A 9,065-nucleotide genomic window follows, 5' to 3' on the forward strand; every position below is an offset into this window, starting at 1 on the left:
TAATTGATAAGAAATCAAACCATTCTCCAATTGATAAATGGTCAAAGGATATGGACAGACAATTTTCAGATGATGAAATTAAAACTATTTCTACTCATATGAAAGAGTGTTCCAAATCTGAGATATCATTACACACCTATCAGATTGGCTAAGATGACAGGAACAAATAACGATGAATGTTGGAGGGGATGTGGGAAAATTGGGACACTGATGCATTGTTGGTGGAGTTGTGAAAGAATCCAACCATTCTGGAGAGTAATCTGGAATTACGCCCAAAAAGTTATCAAAATGTGCATACCCTTTGACCCAGCCATACTACTACTGGGCCTATATCCCAAGGAAATACTATATTAGGGAAAGGGACCTGTATGTGCCAAAATGTTTGTGGCAGCCCTCTTCATAGTGGCTAGAAGCTGGAAGATGAATGGATGCCCATCAACTGGAGAACGGTTGTGTAAATTATGGTATATGAATGTTATGGAATATTATTGTTCTGTAAGAAATGACCAACAGGAGAAATACAGAGAGGCTTGGAGAGACTTACACCAACTGATGCTAAGTGAAACGAGCAGAACCAGAAGATCATTATACACTTCAACCATGATACTGTACGAGGATATATGCTGATGGAAGTGGATATCTTCAACATAGAGAAGAGCTAATCCAATTCCAATTGATTAATGATGGGCAGAATCAGCTACATCGAGAAAAGGAACACTGGGAAATGAGTGTAAACTGTTATTTTTACCTTCTGAATCCAATTCTTCCTGTGCAACAAAAAATTCGGTTCTACACACATATATTGTTTCTAGAATATACTGTAATATATTTAACATGTATAAGACTGCCTGCCATCTGGGGGAGGGGGTTGGGGGAGGAAAGGAAATAATCTGAATAGAAGTAAGTGCAAGGGATAATGTTGTAAAAAATTACCCATGCATATGTTCTGTCAAAAAAAAAAGTTATAATTATAAAATAAAATAAAAATTAAATTATTTTTTCTATTATTTCTAAAACCTGTTAATTTAAGTGTCTATTTCAGTTTAACAAAGATGCATTATACCTATTAACATACAACATGTAACTTTCATATTTTTATCATTGCTGGTTTGTATTCTAAAACATATTGTGCTTAAAGACTTCTATTGTTCTTGAACACTCATGTTGAAATTTGAGTCATAAATCTTCTCCCATTTACAATTCAACAGTATATCTAATCAATGTCTTATCAATCCATTCAGATTGCAAAATTGTTGCCAATGTGGATTTTTAAACATCAGATCTGATCATCTCCTTAATGTCAATTTATTGGAGTCAAGTGGAGGAGTTTCCTGTTGTTTCTAATGCTAAACAGAAAATCTTCTGGGTGGCATTTAAATTTCTTAATAACTTGGGTTTCATCTAATTTTCTATTCTTCTTTCCAATACTCTCCTTCACATAGTTCATCACCCAGCTAAATTAGCTAGCATGCTAATGTTTCAAATATATGTCACTGTCACTGTATCTGTAAATTCATGCCATGTGCTGTCATCCATCATTGGTTTTGTTTTTTGTTTATTTGTTTTGCTTGCTTTTGTTTTTGTTTGTTTGTTTTTATTTTTATTTATTCATTTTTTTTTGCTGAGGCAACTGGGCTTAAGTGATTTGCTCACACAGCTAGGAAGATGTGCTGTCACTGATCTTTAGGATATTCTCCCTTTTTGTCTTCCCCACTTGGAAAGCCCTACTTAGTTTATTTGAAGTCTAAGTTCAAGCTCAACAATGGTCATGAATCATCTTGTTGTCCTTAATCCTGAATTATCACTATTTTCCTTTCTCTTTGAGGTTGTCTTATAGTTTTGTATACATCTATATTTGTATTTTGTTAATGATTATTCATTTGCATGCTATCTTTACTGTTAAACTAAAATCCCTAGAGGGAAAGGCTCACATTTTTGTTTTGTACCACTAGTACTTAAAGCAGCACTTGTTATATAGTGAGTGCTTTAAAAGCTTGTTTTCTTGACAAATAGCATTAATATGATATTGAAGGTTTCAGAAATAAAAAAAAGGAAATTTGAATAAATACACATTCACCCATCACAAATTTATAAAGTTCAATGACATTGGTCTTAGAGGTAGTAAAGTAAATCTTATTTCAACATTCAGTCATCTTTCTAGTGCAGGATTCAACTTCAATTTCAATAGGATGTTGACAGGTGGCAATATCTGTCTTTCTATTTGTCTATAGTTAGCAGATGGGTAAAAAAAGAATATGCAATGATTTTTAACAATGATGGCTAAAATTCGAAAGCATGATCATTTTTGATTTTCTATTTGTGAATGTTTCATTTCCTTTGTTTCCCTTTTTTAGGATGTTGTTAAACTTCTTCATTCAAAATGATGTGTCATCTCATCTCATTTATCTTTTATTATGAGTCTACAACTAAAATTGAGTTCCTTGAAGAAAAGAACATTGTAAAAAATTTCGTTTCAGTGGTAGTAATACTAGTATAGCAGGCTATCTTCAATCAATAATCTAGAGACGATCCGTTGGTAGTCGCTTTTGGGCATGCGCTTGGGGGAGCAGGAAGCTCGAAGGAGTCGATCATTGAAACATGTTAAAGCAACATGGGAACAAGGACAGAAGGCTTTAACCCTGTGAGGTGACATCAAGAGTTGAATGCAGAAAAGATGTCTCCAAAGGAGCCTTTGCCAGCTGTGCAGGATGTTCTGAAGAAGGCTTTCCGTGTTGTAGAGCACCAGCATGGGCTCTGGAAGAGTACTCTGAGTGATTGCTTACCTCTCCTGACCTCCCTTAGCAACCTGGCAGAGCAGCTACAGGCCAGTCAGAATGTCCAGTTAGAGGAGACTCCACTTCGGGCTTTCCCTGATCTGAAAGATCGCCTGAGAAGAAAACTGCTAGCTGCTGGGGACGCCATCTTAGACCAATTGGGAGAAAAGCTAACCAGCCTTCTCCAGGTGCGAGATACAGTCAGCAGCCACGTGGAACAAGTGTTTGAACTGTATGAACAGAAAGCAGATGAACTTGGACTTGATACAGTTTTGCAACCATCTGCTGTCAGCCCCTCATTGGCTGATATGCTGGCATGGTTACAGGACATTGACAAACATTATCGAAATGTGTACCTGGAAAGGAAATATCTCCTCTCCCAGATTCAGTGGGGAAATTTGCCAAACATCCAAACTCTGCCACACGCCTGGGATCGAATTTCAGAGAATGATCGAGACCTAGTACAAGATATCCTGCTGAATGTATCTTTTTTCCTGGAAACCTAAAGGATGTTTCTATCTATAGACAAAGAAACCACAGTTAAAATCCAGCTTTATTTCACCTGCCACTTTAAAACAAATGTGGGCATACTCCCATGTTGGGAATACGGATTTCTAGAAGTTATTTCATACATAATTGGGCTATATGTTTGTGAACCCAAGGAGTTTTTATTCTATATCAGAGACTTGAGTTGATGCTCAGTAAGGAAAATGAGGTTGGTAGTGACAAAAGTCGTAGTCTGGGCAATGACCAAGAATGTTGGAGGAGCTGGAGTAACTGCTCAAGAGAGGGGGGACCATTATGAAGACAGGCAAAAAGGGAAAACCAGTACTCTGCCATGGTTTTGTCACCCAAAATCTTTGCTCCATATTCTGTGTCTTAACTTAGGGAAGATACATTTACTTTTATCTGAAATTTAAGTATATGTGATGGAAAAGTTTGTCTAAAAAAGTTCACCTTTAAAACTACTCTTCTGAGGGTTTGGGGACAAAAAATAAAAATGATAAAACTCAACACTGGTGGGTCATAGAGAAATAAGAAGCTCATATTTTGCTTGTGAAATAGTAAACTGGTAAGTCCTTGGGGAACATATTGTGTTCATAGTCTTTGATCCAGAAATTCCCTTTCTTTGGAGCTTACTCTGAAAAGCATATCAAAAAGAAAATGTTCCAACATTTGGAAAACTGTTCTGTTACTGTAATCCAGTCCTATAATTCAATGAAGAACTATGGAAAGGAAATTCAGTGAATAGGAAAATAATAGAAAAAGACTGATATAAAATACTGAAAAGTGGAAAGCACAGAATCTGGATTAAGTAATGAGAACATAATAAATCCTTGATAAAGCCTCTTCCCTTTTGAACTTTCTCCATGTCTAGAAATTGATTACAAGAGTATTTCCCCGGAGAAGTTCAGTAAGCACACTTAAATATGAGAATATAAAGGATTATATGTACACACATACATATATACATACATAAAAATTTAGGAGTAAATTGATAAAAAAAAATAACAAAGAGATAGAGTTTGAAATCTTAAGTTATAGAAATTTGTATATCAAAGTTCATTTTAAAGTTCATGTTTGGTTTTATTACTGTTTAATGGATTGACTGATTATATTTAACATTTTCCCTAACTTGCTGTTTCCAAACTGTGCCACAAGGGGGTGGCAACGTGGCATAAATTACTTCTGAATTTCTTCTTTTTGAGGATTATTGTAGGTCCATGAGCCCATTAGAACAAAAAGGAAAGCTAGGGTTCACCTAGTCCAAACTTATACTTTATAGAAGAAGAGACAGGAGGTGAAGGGACTTCACTAAGGTCATACATCTTTTCAGTGGTAGAGAGGAAAATCCCAAATGTTGATCAATTGACTCCCAGGACAGAGCTTTTTCTGTTTCCCTATGTTTGTACTTAACTGATCAAGGTCCTACTGCAGGACATTGTAGTCTCCTGATTGATTGGTGGGAGGAGGGAGATGAGCAGATTATCCTCAAAAGTGATCACTAATATGCATAATCCAATGCTTTTTGGCCTCCCCTCCCTTCCTGGCACAATCTCTTCTTAGCCTGATGTCCTGAAGCAGGAAGACAATATGTCTTGGGCATAAAGCCTTCCAGTGAAGAATGTGTTCTGTCTCTTGATTTTGTTTGAAATAAATAGTTTTAATAGCTGAAAAAAAAAAATCTAGAGACACAGAAGAATTTCTAAATTAAAATATCTCAATTGAACAAAGTTTATCATTCTGGAATTACTGTTCATTAAGATTAATAAATCACTCAATTGTAATAACATTTACAAATGGAAATAAATTAAAATGCTTCAAAAGCTTTTTTAAAATTAATTATTTCCTGTTTTCCCACTGTGAGAGCTGGCTGCAAATGGCTCACTGAAATAATAGACATATGAGAGAGTAAAACCAGTTGAAAGGGAATAAAGTCAGCAGAGAAAATATGAGTTTAGTCACTGTAAAAGAAAGACAGCTCTAGTAGTTACTTCTCTTGAAAGTCCTAGGAAGACAAGAAGGTAGTAAGATGCAAAATAAATAAATAAATAAATACACACACACACACACACACACACACACACACACACACACAATCTTGATTTAAAATCTAAGGATTAGTGTTTTGATTTCATTTCTACTACTTACTACCTGTCTCAAGTTGGACAAGTATCTAACTTGCCTGTTCCTCAGTTTCTCCATCTATCAGTGGATCAATTTAATCTAAATTTCTTTTCAGTTTTAAAACTATGATGCCATATACTATAAAGAACAGAAAGACAGTAAATCATCAACAGCTAGGAATTATGTCATTTCTCCTCTAGCTTCAATGTCTCCATTGATTCATTTGATTTCCTATGATATAGACTTGCAGTCTATCATCATTCTACCTGTTCTAGCAGAATGTGATCTTCAATCAATCCCAATCATAACAAATTGATCTCTCAACAAATCTCAACATGCATTCCAGCAATTATACACTAAAATGATCCCCCATCTTGTCGGAAATATGAGTTTCAGCTTACCTATCTTTCCAATGAAAACATGCTACATGATTCCTTAAGCTCCTTAAAAAATAATAGTTTATAATGTCATTTAAATATCATTTAACTAAACTGAAGATATACAGAACTCATGTTATGTAGGCTGCCTTCTTCAATCCTAAAGATTTCTGATAAAAGGCACTAAGGCCGTAATTTCTTCCTAGTTGTTTTTCAACATCCCTGCCAAGAAAAGAACACACCACTATTTCAACCTGCTTTGGCCACAAAAAGTAGAAATAAATCCCCAGATCCTCACTCAAATTTTACATAGAGAGGAGGAAATAAAATCCAAATAAATATGAAACCCTATTCATAGTCTTTCTTATGGATTTAAATATCAGCCTAAGGGTCTACTTTGTATTCTTTTTAAAGCTATGCTCAACATTTCAAGTTTTGAAAAATTACTGAAGAAAATATTGGACTGGAATTTATGGGTAAGGTCTCTGCCTATCAAATTAGTAAAATAAAGTAAAGAAACAGACTTCTTCTAGTACTTATGGACATTTTAATATAATTTTTTTTTTATTATTCAAAGTTGACAACTCCTTGTATGACTTTAAAGTCATCATGATGAGAAATACTTGAATATATTGAAAACTTACTAAATCCCTGCTTAGTTGAAGAGGAAAGGAGCCCATTGAGAACAGTCTGGACTAGAATCTAGAATCACATCTCCTTTACAATCTGTGTCTGTCACAGTCTCCTTTACATTGTCTGTCAGTCTGATCCTGTCTCAGTCTGCATCTCTCCCAATCTCCTCCTGCTCTCTGTGACAGTCTGCTCATCTGACCCAGTCTTGATCTTAGTGGAGGAGTGCAGGAGGAGGGAGAGCCAGCAGGAGAGAACAGTCAAAGATGGAACATCTCATTTCCAGTCCTTCTCAACCCTTCTGAGTCTGTCTCTGGCTCAGATGGACCTTGGTCTCCTTAGAGAAATGAAGGAGGACAGGCCTTCCTAGAAGCAAAAAATTCTCCAGTTAGTCCTTGGCCTCTCACAACCATCAACAAACCTGTAACTTTCATCCCTTTGCAAAGGCAGGGCACTACTCTTTTTTTTTTTTTTTTTAACATAACCTTATTTACAAGATGTATTTTTCAATCTATCTTCAAGGTAATTTTTCAGCATTGACCTTGAAAATCCTTTTATTCCAATTTCTCCCCTCCTTCCCCCCACCCCCTCCCCTAGATGGAACAACATATGTTAAATAAGTTAAAGTCAGTTGTCAGAGTAGTCCTGTGTCATCCTGACTGTGGTTCCTTTATTCTTAAATTGTTTTTGGCTGTTCACAACACTTTTTTTTTTCTTTGAATCCTCTGAATTTTGATTGAGTATTTCTGATTTGGGGTTTCTTTCTGAAGGTGAAAGTGATTGAGTGGGGGTTTCTATTTTTACTTTGTCTTATACTTCTAATAGATCTGGGAAGTTGTTTTTTTTTGTTTGTTTGTTTTTGTTTTTGTTTTTTGTTTGTTTGTTTGTTTTATACTACCCAGATTTTAACATGCTACCCAGATTCTGAGGTAAAAATGTAAGCCTATAATATATAAAAGTGCACGCTGCTCAGGTTCAGTGAGACTCAGGGGCTCACTAAGGGCCAAAGGCTCTCCTTGGGGGTGGGTTTCTGCTTGTGTCCTTCATCTATCCAGATGTTCTAACAAATTCAGATGCAGGAAGTTCCAAGGCTAGACATTGCTGTCACTGTCAGAGTCACTGAGTTTTAAATCTTGTAGCAATATGCTCATCAGCTGGTCATTCCCTGGGAGCTGGCTGCTTCTGGTCTCCAGAGGGCTTCTGTGAGGTAACTGCAGAGGAGGACGCTGGGAGGAAGAGGCTCTGGTTGTGACAGGCTCCTGGTCTTCAGTGCTGGAGCTCTCAGAGTCACTGAGTTGTAAATCTTTTCTCAATATGCTCATCAGCTGGTGATTCCCGGGGAGCTGTCTGCTGCTGTTTGCCACAGGGATTCTGTGAGGGAGAGGGGGATGCTGGGAGGCCAAGTCTCTGGAGGCGGGCTCCTCCTCTTCACTGCTGGAGTCACTCACTTGTAAATCTTCTTGCAATATGCTCATTGTCCTGCTATTCCCGAGGAGCTGGCTGCTGCTGTTCCCCACAGAGATTCTGTGAGGGAGAGGAGGATGCAGGGAGGACGCGGCTCTGGCTGTGGCGGGCTCCTCCTCTTCACTACTGGAGCTCTCAGAGTCAGAGTCAGAGGAGCTGCTGTTGCTGCTGGAGTCACTCAGTTGTAAATCTTCTTGCAATATGCTCATCAGCCGGTTATTGTCGGGGAGTTGGCTGGTGCTGCTGTTCCCCAGAGGGATTCTGTGAGGGAACTGCAGAGGAGGATGCTGGGAGGACGAGCCTCCGGGGGCGGGCTCCTCTTCTTCACTGCTGGAGCTGTCAGAGTCTGAGGAGCTGCTGTCTCTGAACATCTCCATCTGCTCCATCCAGGCTCTCAGCTGTCTCTTAATGTCCAACAACTGGAGTTCCCCGAGAAGATCTTCTTCCACAGGACAGGCTTTTGGTCCAACAGGTGTCTTCCCTGCGGCTCGGAATGCTATGGGAGTGGGCGGTGCCGGTGCAGGGGGCGGTTCCACTCTTGCCTGGGTTTTGCTCCCTCCCTCAGTTCTCATCTTCTTGACCTGAGGGCTGCTGATGACTTTTTCCAACACACATTCTCCAGTATCCTGATTAATGAGGAGAATACAGTCTCTCTCATAGGGTCTTTTGTTTCCTTTGAAGACAGTCTTTGGGGCTGCAGCTCCAGGGAAGTGAGGCAGGGAGACCCTGACCTCATCTCCCTTGCCCACCTGGAGCTCACCTTCCCCCGATGGGCCTACAGAGGCCGGCTTCAAATCATAGCCGATCCTGTGGAAGTAGAACTTGGGTCTCTTCTCGAAACTGTCCCCGAACGTCAGGCAGTGCTCCTTGCCGTCCACCAGCAGGTTCCTGGTGCTCTTCATGGCTCTCTCCCTGTCTGGAATCTGGCTGTAGTCACTGCCCGGTGTGGCTCCTAGGGCGGCCTCCTCAGTGCCTCTCAGTATAGGCGTGCTGTATAAAGTTAGGATGCTCCCTCAGTTGGAATCCTTCTCTGGGAGCAGGTTTCCTGGTTTTCTTCTCCAGCAGCCTCTTCTTCTTCTTCCTGAATGCTGGCTCTGAATCTCCTCCAGCTCTAGTCCTTCCCAAATCCAGACTGCTTCCCAGGCCCCATGTTGTCTCTTTTATCCTCCCAGAGAATGGGCAGGTGAGAATT

At 39.0% G+C, this 9,065-nt stretch overlaps 2 pseudogenes; one reads left to right on the top strand and one right to left on the bottom strand.

The window, feature by feature from the left end:
- Positions 1–2,534: 2,534 nt before the first annotated feature.
- LOC141548021 (AFG2-interacting ribosome maturation factor pseudogene) lies at positions 2,535–4,959 on the top strand (annotated as a pseudogene).
- A 2,541-nt stretch (positions 4,960–7,500) lies between these two features.
- On the bottom strand, positions 7,501–8,775 carry LOC141547462 (ELL-associated factor 1 pseudogene; annotated as a pseudogene).
- Positions 8,776–9,065: the final 290 nt, after the last annotated feature.

Source organism: Sminthopsis crassicaudata, chromosome 6, assembly GCF_048593235.1.
Source record: "Sminthopsis crassicaudata isolate SCR6 chromosome 6, ASM4859323v1, whole genome shotgun sequence".
Taxonomy (NCBI): domain Eukaryota; kingdom Metazoa; phylum Chordata; class Mammalia; order Dasyuromorphia; family Dasyuridae; genus Sminthopsis; species Sminthopsis crassicaudata.